General features: G+C 46.1%; 1 long non-coding RNA gene across 1 annotated transcript; it reads left to right on the forward strand.

Annotated features, from left to right (window-relative positions):
- Nucleotides 1-5,995: 5,995 nt before the first annotated feature.
- LOC146395224 (uncharacterized) lies at nt 5,996-10,706 on the forward strand. Its single transcript, XR_014832805.1, has 3 exons — nt 5,996-6,081; nt 6,212-6,356; nt 10,411-10,706. It is a non-coding gene; the product is annotated as an uncharacterized LOC146395224 (long non-coding RNA).
- The last annotated feature ends 236 nt before the right edge of the window (nt 10,707-10,942 follow it).

Here is a 10,942-nt window from a genome sequence, read left to right on the forward strand (position 1 = left end):
GCCTCGCAGGGGGAGCGGGAGCCCGGCCATCCGAGAGAGCCTCGCAGAGCCGCCCCACTTGCTGTGGGGTCCCGGCAAGTCACTTGACCTCTGCTCGGCTCCTCGTCCCGCGGAGGACGGCAGGATGGCCTCCCTCCGGCCGCGGAATGGCCAAGAAGCCGGGAAGCCTCGCGGCCCAGCCCCCGGTCGGAGGGGGCTTGTGAGATGCGGGCTGTGCCCATCCCTCACGCGCACACACACAGACACACACCACACTCACACACGTCACTCTCTCTCACACACACACACACACACTACTCACACATACTCGCACACGTCACACACACACCACACTCACTTGCCGCACTCACACACACCATACTTACACCACCTCACACTCACAATCACACTCACATGCGTCACTCACACACCACACACACTCACACATACTTGCACACATCACACACATGCCACACTCACACACATACACACCATACTTACACCACACCACACACACTCACAACCACACTCACACACATCACACTCCCTCCCCACACCATACTTGCACCACCCTCACTCACAACCACACTCACACACGTCACTCACACACCACACACACTCACACACATCACACATACACCACACTCACACGCCACACTCACATACAATACTTACACCACACCACACACACTCACAACCACACTCACATACACACCATACTTACAGCACCCTCACACTCACAACCATGTTTACCCACACTTACAACCAAACTCACATCATACTCATACACCACACTCACTCACACACACATATTTGCATTCCTGGCCATGTACATATGTACTCATAAGACACACACACCAATACACACCCATGGACAGACACACACTCACTCACAAGTGTACCCAGACTCACAGACATGAACGTGCGCCCTCAGGCACGTGACTATCTACGGTCACAGGAGCACCTTTACACAGACACACACTTACACAAAGGCATGCTCACCATACAGGACCCACGTCAGCGTGGGTACATGCAGGGGGTTCCCAGTGAGAAACACGTGGACAAGGCCAGCGCTGTCCTTTTTGTGACGAGTACACAGATAGTGTGACAGCTGCGTCCCTGGGGTTTTCCTGCTTTTCTCTCATTCTCAGTTGACAATCAACAGCCTGAGTGTGCCATCCTGGGCCATGCAGCTAAGGAGCCAGCAAAGCAACAAAGGCAGCCCCAGGCCTATGCGATGTTCATTGGTTCGGGCAACCCATGGGGCCAATGGCCAGAAGCCATGATGAGCTAACAAGCTCTGCAGGAGAGCGGGTCGGACCGCACGCCGGAGGGCTGCATGGAGGAGGCGGCCCTTGGTTCGGTTGGATTGAGCAGGGTATCTGACATTTAGCTGGACTTGGTTTGGGAGGTACAGACCACATCTCTGACTGCAAAACTGCCTGGAGAAAGCATGGAACGAGAGAAGGGTCCCACAACTGTTTCTTCTCTGAGGATGTGGCCGCATGTGCCTGTCTTGGCCACACTGGGTCATGGGCACACAGCCCCATTGGGGCCACTGCTCAGCATTGGGTTGGGGGCCAGGCTGGCCCTGCTCTGGGCACTTGTCTACACTGAGACATGCTCCGTACCCTCAGGTAGCACCCTGCACGTATTTCTTTTGGAGACCAGCATCTGTGGGGGTGGGCTGTATTTTCCAAATGTGATTGTAGCAAGATTTCTGAGCAACCAGTGCTCTTCCAGAACCTTGTTTCTCCCCCCGCCGCCCACCCCATTCCCCCGCCAATGCAGAGTCTCTCTTCCTCCCTTGAACCTCTCTGGGCCTACCTCCTAGGATGCAGCAGTGCTGTGGTGTGACCTTGACACAAGGTCATGCAGTGGTTGTTTCTGCCCTGGGAACCTGGCGCCCCCCACAGAAGGAGAAGGCATGGATGCAAAGGGAGGGGAGGGGTGTCTGTGTTCCCGACTGAGCTGTGTTCCGGCCCTTGGATGCTGAGGGGCAGAGATCTGCTCTTCCTGCAGAGTCCCACCCAGACTACAGTCTTCCTGACCAGACATGTCATTATAGGCTTAAGCCACTTCAGCTTGTTTGTCATTAAAAAAAAAAATCATCAATTTATTTATGAAGACAGTATTTTATTTTATTTTTTATTTTTTTTGTCTTTTTGCCATTTCTAGGGCCGCTCCCACGGCATATGGAGGTTCCCAGGCTAGGGGTTGAATCAGAGCTGCAGCCTACACCAGAGCCACAGCAACGTGGGATCTGAGCCATGTCTGCAACCTACACCACAGCTCATGGCAACACTGGATCCTTAACCCATTGAGTGAGGCCAGGGATCAAACCCTCAACCTCATGGTTCCTAGGCAGATTCGTTAACCACTGAGCCATGACGGGAACTCCCTGAAGACAGCATTTTAAAAGTGGCCTTAGGTTCACAGCAACATTGGGCAGAAGGTAGAGAGTTCCCTGCCCCCACCACATATGTATCCTCTTCCTCACCATCAACATCTCCCACCCGAGTGGTCCATTTGTTACAGTTGATGAACTTGCACTGACACATCATTCAGCCCACCTTCCATCACGGCTCCCTCTTGGTGCTGTACATTCTATGTTTGGACAAATGCATAATGACGTGTAGCCATCATTATGGTGGTTCTAGCCCACCCGAGTGTTCTTGCCTCCTTTGCTCGACTATTTGTGGACTGTATATGTGGGGGGGTGATTTCTGGGCTCTCTATTCCGTTCCTTTGGTCTATGTGGGTTTTTGTTTTTATTTTTGCCAGCATCATACTGCTCTGATTACTATAGCTTTGTAGTGGAGTTTGAAATTAGAAAGTGTGATGCCCCTGGCTTTGTTCTTCTTTCTCATGATTGCTTTCACTATTCAGCTTCTTTTGTGGCTCTAGACAAATTTGGGGATTTTTTTTTCTATATCTGTGAAGAATGCCATTGGAATTTTGATAGGGATTACACTGAATCTGCAGGTGTTTTTGAATTATAGATGGGTGAATATGAACATTTTAACACTATGAATGCCTCTGATCCATGAACATGGAATACCTTTCCTTTGTTTTTGTCTTTTTCAATTCCTTTCATCAAAGTCCTACAGTTTTCAGTGTTCTGACCTTTCACCTCCATGGTTAGATGTGCTTCTAAGTATTTATTGGTTTTGATGCTATTGTGAATGGGATTGTTTTCTTTATTTCTTGTTCAAATGTTTTGTTGTTGGATACAACTATCTTCTGAATTATGACTTTGTATCCTTGTAGTTCTCTTAAGTGAGGAAGCGTTACACATGTCTGATTTATGTATGTATAACATAACTTTGGAAGCTCAGACATGCTGATGAGTGCAAGTGTCACTCAAAGCTGTGCCTGGTAGAATAAAAGCAGAGTGAAGATTGGATTGGAAGGAGGCAAGAGCCCTTATAAGGTGAGGTCCAAGGCCAGGGTCATGACACCTAGTGCACAGGGCACCTGGCGTGAAGCCCTGCTCTGTGGCCAGCTTAGGACCCGGCAACCCTCAGAGGTCACCTGAACTTGCCTCAGCCCTGGAGCAGGGGGTTAAAAGAGCGGCTTCAGAACCACTTCAGGTTATTATTTAACCTCTTGGCACTTTAGCTCCCTTGAATATAAGTAGTCATGATAATATGGGAGTGTTGTGAGGATTAAGTTAATTAGTATGACAAAACTTTAGAACAAAGCCTGGTACAATAAGATCTCCATGTAAATATTATTTGCTACCATTAATAGTAACATTTTTTTCTAAAAGTTTCTCTAGGGATGAGTTGCTTAGTTTCCATGGTCAAGTCAGTATTATGGAAGCAACCCAAGTGCCCATCAACAGACGATTGGGTTAAGAAGATGTGTTTCACACACACACACACACACACACACAAATATACACACAGTGGAATATTATGTAGCCATGAAAAGGAAGAAAATGATGCCATTTGCAGTAATATGAACGACCCAGGGAATAGTATGCTTAGTGAAATAAGTCAAAGATAAATACTATATAATATCACTTATATGTGGAATCTAAAAAAAAAATACAAACAAATGCATATGCAAATAGAAGCAGACTCACACATATAGAAAACAAAGTTGTGATTACCAAAGGGAAGCGGAAAGGACACATGAGGCGTTTGGGATTAACATATACAAACTACTGTACATAAAGTAAATAAGCGTGGAGTTCTCACTGTGGCTCTGTGGGTTATGAACCTGACTAGTATCCATGAGGCTATAGATTCGATCCCTGGCCTCAATCAGTGGATTAAGGATCTGGCATTGCCATGAGCTGTGGTGTAGGTCGCAGATGCGGCTCAGATCTGGTGCTACTATGGCTGTGGCGCAGGCCAGCAGCTGCAGCTCCGATTCAGACCCTAGCCTGGGGAATTTCCATATGCTGTCTGTGTGGCTCTAAAACACAGAAAAAATAAATAGATACAAATCAATGGCTTTAAAAGATAGATAAGCGATAGAGATTTACTGTACAGCACAGAGAATTATACCTCAGATCTTGTAGTAACCTATAATGGAACATAATCTGCAAAAAAAAAAAAAAAAAAGCCAGAATCACTATGCTGTATGTATACCTAAAACTAACACAATATTGTATGTCAACCATACTTCAATGAAGAATACATAGGAAATATATATATATTTTTTTGTCTTTTTAGGGCTGAATCTGCAGCATATGGAGGTTCCCAGGCTGGGGTCAAATCGGAGCTGTAGCTGCCAACCTACACCACAGCCACAGCAACGTGGGATCTGAGCTGAATCTTCAACCTACATCACAGCTCACACTGGATCCTTAACCCACTGAGCAAGGCCAGGGATCGAATCTGCGTCCTCGTGGATACTAGTTAGTTGGGTTCATTAACCGCTGAACCACGGCAGGAACTCCAGAAATAAATATTTTAAAAGTGAAAAAAAAATCAAGCCAGTGTTTGGGGTCTCTGACAGCTGGGAGTTCTCGGCACCCCAAAGCTCCCGCCATCAGATCCCATCCGTGATAAGGAGAATCGTGTGAAGCTGAGAAGGAGCAGAGTGAGATAGATGTGTTACACTTGGCAGTCAGCAGAGGCTCAGCCCCAGGCCTCCCCATCCTGACCCTTCCGGAATCACACACACCTCTAGTGGCAGGAAGAGCCAGTGGCACTGGCTTATGCGACAACGGGATTGGAATTTTTACCAAAAGACCGACTTCTTCTACTTTGGAAATGGGCAAAATATCCTCGGGACTGGCGGCAAATCCTGTCCCTGTCAGCAACTCCTGTCCTGTGGAGTCCTGGGCTGCAGCCTAGGTAACTGCACAGATGGGCTGGCCCCTGCTGGCCAAGTGGTCACTGCCAAGGAGGGAGCCCTTTGGGCCCAAACAGACAGGTATCCCCGCAATTAGTGCACATGCCCCTGTGACAGAGAGGACCCTCCCCCCCTCCCAGCAGGAGGTCCCGGGATTGAGATGAGCTCCCCGCAGGCAGCTGCCCTGCCCACAATGCAACACCCCCCCTCTTCTTCAATATGGACCCACAGGGGGAAAGAAAAGCATCTTAATACTTTTTCAGGGGATAATGAAGCCGTTTATTGAATATTATTTGGATAACCAGCCTCCACGTGAACAGGATTCGAATGTCAGTTGTCTTAGGGGAAAAAAGATTTATTGGTTGGTAAATATTGAGAAAGAAAAGCTGATAAAGAACAGCTTCAGCTGCAGCCTCTGCCTGGAGCAGGAGAACAGGCCTGTGTTGTATTTTGGGGCCCTGGGAAGGCAAAAAATTGTGAATGTCTTTCTTTGTTGGTGGGTGTAAAAGTGGAGACCGCTACAAATAATTTCTTATTTCTGTTCACATAGATTTTAAATTATGTAGCTTCCCTACCTTGTTAAGTATTAAAGCGTTCTTGTTTAAGGAAAAGCCACTTAAATAATGAAGCTTATGTATCTTGTTTTCAGACATCAATATCTAGCTTTGAGTGGCACAAAGGGATAAAGGGACGTGGATTCAGAGCTCGCTGGGATGCTTGGCAATTCTAATTCGGCTCCAGACTGCAAATGGGCACAAAACTGTTGAAATGTTGTAGTGGAGAGCAGGCTGGGTGAGCACGTGGTATTGGGAAATTGTCTTTACGTCTTCGAGTTCTTCTGTTTCCGAATATTTAATCCTACTGTTCTCGTCTTTAGTGAAGGTCTCTTTAGTAAAGGATCTCTTTCCTGAAATTGCTTCAGGCGGCACAGACGCTGGATTCAGAACACACGACGCTGGGATGCCGGCTTCCGCTGGTCCTGATGCGGGGAAACACTGCCATCTCGTGGTCAGCTGGGTACTCAGCACCTCCTTCCATCCAGTCTGTGGGAAGCCTGGGCTTTGGAGGTGAGGCGCAGGCTGGGTTCTTGTGGGACAATTGGGTGTCTTTATAAAACCCCCAGAGACTATCTGGTAGGGTGAATCTCTGCACATTGTCATCCCCTGACCCACACAGAGCAGGTGTGTGACAATGAGGTGTAAAAGTGGGGAAGACACAATCTCGTGCTGATGATAAAGAAATGAACACATATCCACAAAATGCCCCTGTGTACCTGGCGGACCCCTGAAGGACCCCAGATGGGAGAAGAGAGGTAAGCTGTGTCCGAGGCCATTGGATGTCCTTGTAGGTGGGCGGAGGTGATGCTCACCTAGCAGGACATCTGGACACACCCTCAGATAAAGCCAGACAAGGTCCATGGAGCTCTGATTTATCTTTTCAAAATTGAAAGATAATTTGATTGTAAAAATGTCATACACATGTTGTTAAAAAAAAAAGAAACTCTAACAACAAAGAAATGTACAGAGAAGAAAAGATAGGACTGGAAGCTCCTTCTTACTCACAGACAACACTTCGGTGGCCATCCGTGTGGACAGCTTGTTCCACTCTGTGCAGATGGAATTTAAAAATGCCCTTTACAAGTGTGGGATTCGACCTTGCATTCTATTCAGTCACCCCCAGTGCATTCGACACCCTGTCATAGGCTTCTTTGCAGGTTAATAAGTATAGGTCTGCACCGTCATTTTTGTTGATTGCATAATCTGTAATGTTGATTTAATCCTGCTCTGTGCCTGTGCTAAATGTTTTACCTAAGTGATCTCATATGGTTTCACAACCCTCGAGGCAGGATTTCTTTTTTTTTTTTTTTTTTGCTTTTTAGGGCTGCACCTGCAGCATATGGAAGTTCCCAGGCTAGGGGTCAGATCGGAGCTACAGCTGCTCCCCTACGCCAGAGCCACAGCAACACGGGATCCAAGATGTGTCTGTGACCTACACCACAGCTCACGGCAATGCTGGATCCTTAACCCACTGAGCGAGGCCAGGGATCAAACCCGCATCCTCACGGATCCTCGTTGGGTTAGTTAACTGCTGAGCCATGAAGGGAACTCCCGAGGCAGGATTTTTTTAATGCTCAACTCACAGATGAGGAGATTGAGGTATGAGGAAATCAACCACATTGCTGTGGCATCTAAATTTGGGGCTCTTGATCTAGACCGCTAAGCTAGAAATGCTCCATGATTTATTTACTAGTTTTTCAATGATGGACATTACATTGTTTGCAGGTTTTTTTTTTTTTCGTAAAAAAAATAAAGATATAATGAAACTGTAGGGCAAGTCCATCTTTGTGCATTAGTGAGTTCTCTCATCCAGTTAGCATAAATGGGGTGTCTGGTCAAAGTGTTGATTAGTTTACACTTTGGTACCTAACTAGATATGTGTTTTGATTCAGAATGGAATCAAAGATGACAGATAGAGTTTTGTACCCCAGTTGCTTTATCTGCTTCATTCCAGACTCTTCTCTAGTTTTTTTTCTGTGGTCTTTCATGGCATTGACATTTTGAAGAGTTCTACAGAATGTTCCTCAGACAGCATTGATCTGCTGGCTTCTTTGAGATTGGATTTAGCATAACTGCTGTTGGCAGGCATCTTACCCAGATGACATTGCTGCCTCCTTGGTGCATCTGGAGGAACACGATGCCCATTGGTCCCATTACTGCTGATGTGAACTTTTGGATCACGTGGGGAAGGAAGTGTGTGCCATACGTCTCCATTGGAAAAATGCTCTGATCCTCTGTGATTCATCAGGGACCAACTGAGTGATGGTTCGAGACTGACTATTCTGTTTCTCAGTCTTCCCTCACCCAGTGATTTTACAATCCATTGAGGATCCTTACCTGAATCAATTATTGCTTTGCTGTCAAGTGATATTTCATTTTCTCTTATTTCTTCTACTTTTCCCCCTTTTTTTTTCTTTTTAGGGCTTCATCCACAGCATAAGGAAGTTCCCAGGCTAGGGTAGTCGAATTGGAGCTGTAGCTGCTGGCCTACACCCTAGCCACAGCAACGCCAAATCTGAGCTGCATCTGCAGCCTACACCACAGCTCACAGCAACGCCAGATCCTTAACCCACTGAGCGAGGCCAGGGATCGAACCTGCATTCTCATGGATACTAGTCAGATTTTTTTCCGCAGTGCCACAATGGAAATCCCTTCTACTTTCTTTTTTCTTTTTTAGGGCCATGCCACGCTCGTGGCATATGGAGGTTCCCAGATTAGGGGTCTAATCGGAGCTACAGCTGCCGGCCTATGCCACGGCCACAGCAAGGCCGGATCCGAGCCAAGCCTGTGACCCACACTACAGCTCACAGCAATGCAGGATCCTCAATCCACTGAGCAAGGCCAGGGATTGAACCCACAACCTCATGGTTCCTAGTCAGATTTGTTTCCTCTGCGCCATGACAGGAACCCCATTTTCTACTTTCTTTTTTTAAGTGGTCACGGTTCCATAAACCAAAGATTTTCCTGGAGTTCCTGTGTGGCTCAGTGTGTTAAGTATCCAGCATCAGTGCTGTGGGGCAAATTCAATCCCTGGCTCAGGAACTTATGTGGCCCCCAAAAAAAGAAAGTAAGAAAGAAAAGCATTTCTTTTGACCCCTCACCTTTTCCAGTATCAGTCGGGACTCACAGATTCTTTTCGTATGCAGTATGTTTCTGCAGTTAACTGTTCTAATAGTGAGATCATCCTGGACTTGGCCAATGACAGCCCTTCAGGCTGGACCCCATGCCTGGGCATCTCTTAACTTTATGGCCCAAGATGCTTTGGGCTCACCTTGCTCTTTCCTTGCCTTGAGCCTGGAGTCAGCCATTTCTCCAAACCCAACCATCTATGGCTGATTCTTTAATCTCTCTTACTATTATTATTTCAAAATTCTATATACACTACCGTTGCTGATTTTGGTGCACAGTTTAGGATTTTTAGCACCTGCAGATTATGAAACTTCCACTTGAATCAAGATACAGAACAGTTCCATCACCCCAGAAACTCCTTGGGCTGCCTCCCTGAGGTCAAACACTCCCTGCATCCCTGACAATGACTGAAATTTTCTCTATCTTTATAATTTTGCCTTCCTGGTATATTTAGAGGAATCCTATAGCATGCAGCCTTTTGAGTCTGGCTCCTTTGCTCAGGAAGATGCCTTTGTGATCTACCTCTCTTGTTGCAGACACCAGTAATTGTTCGTTGCCAACTAGTGAGTATTCCATTGTGTGGATGCACCACCTTTATATCCACTCACCCCCTGAAGGACACGGGAAGCCGATCCCAGTTGTTGTTGATAATAAATAGAGCCAACATAAATATTCTTATATAGGTCTTCTTTGGTGTGACTGTGTGAGCATACGTTTTCATTGCTCTTGGATAGCTACCTGGGACTGAGGTTGCTTAACTAAATCATACAGTAAGGTCATGTTTAACTTCAAAAACAAAGCCTGCCAAACCTTTTCTAGAGCGGGCGTGCCATTTTCCTCTTCCACCAGCAACATAGAAAATCCCAGTTCCTTTACATCCTTGCCACCAGTTGGTCTTACTAATTTTTTTAAAAAAATAAACCCATTCTAGGAGTTCCCGTCGTGGCTCAGTGGTTAACGAATCTGACTAGGAATCATGAAGTTGCAGGTTTGATTCCTGGCCTTGCTCAGTGGGTTAAGGATCCGGTGTTGCCGTGAGCTGTGGTGTAGGTCGCAGACATGGCTTGGATCCTGCACTGCTGCGGCTGTGGTGTAGGCTGGTGGCTGAAGCTCCGATTCGACCCCTAGCCTGGGAACCTCCATATGCCGTGGGTGCGGCCCTAGAAAAGACAAAAAAAACCCCCAAAAACAACCCCCCCCCAAAAAAACAATCAAAAAACAACCATTCTAGTACATGTATTGTGCTACCCATCTTTTTCAACCTTTGTCAATGTTATAGGTGAATAAAAGCTCAATCTCAACATATGTTGGCTGTTAATCATATTAGTAGTTAGTATAACCATCATAAAAGTTAATAAAGGGAAACCTCACTAAAAAGGAGTCAGGGGGCCAGAAGGGGAAATTTTCATGCACTTACAACTCAATGTCAATACAGATCCTAACAGAAGACGACCTCACATCTCCAGCAGGAAATGACACTACTTTACTACCGCCATCAGGAGGGAGGAAGATTTTCTCCTTGCTCGGCAACATCTCAGCCAATGAGAGATTGTCACAACTCAGCCAATGAAAAGCCACTATACTTTGAACTCTTAGTTTCCTCCAATGGATCTGTGGTTTATAGCAGCCCCTCCTAGGGCCCCTTCTCCTCAGTAAGTTTCTTCTCTTTTGCTTTACCAGACTTGCTTGTGGTTTGCCATACTTGCCCATATATTTTCCATGATAAGTTATTACAAATTATTTTCCACTGGAGGTTGTTACAAAATATTAAATATTGTTCCATGTGCTATACAGTAAATCCTTGTTGCATATTATTTTATATATAGTGGTGTATATGTTACTCCCATGTTCTTAATTTATCACCTCTCCCTTTTCCCTTTGGTAACCGTAAGTTTGTTTTCTATGTCTGTGAGTCTGTTCCTGTTTTGTAAATAGATTCATTTGTATTATTTTTTAGATTCCCACAT

Source organism: Sus scrofa, chromosome 17, assembly GCF_054392235.1.
Source record: "Sus scrofa isolate SSC_HxYL_T2T_F1_AM1 chromosome 17, Sscrofa_HxYL_maternal_Yorkshire_Landrace_v2.0, whole genome shotgun sequence".
NCBI classification, from domain to species: Eukaryota; Metazoa; Chordata; class Mammalia; order Artiodactyla; family Suidae; genus Sus; species Sus scrofa.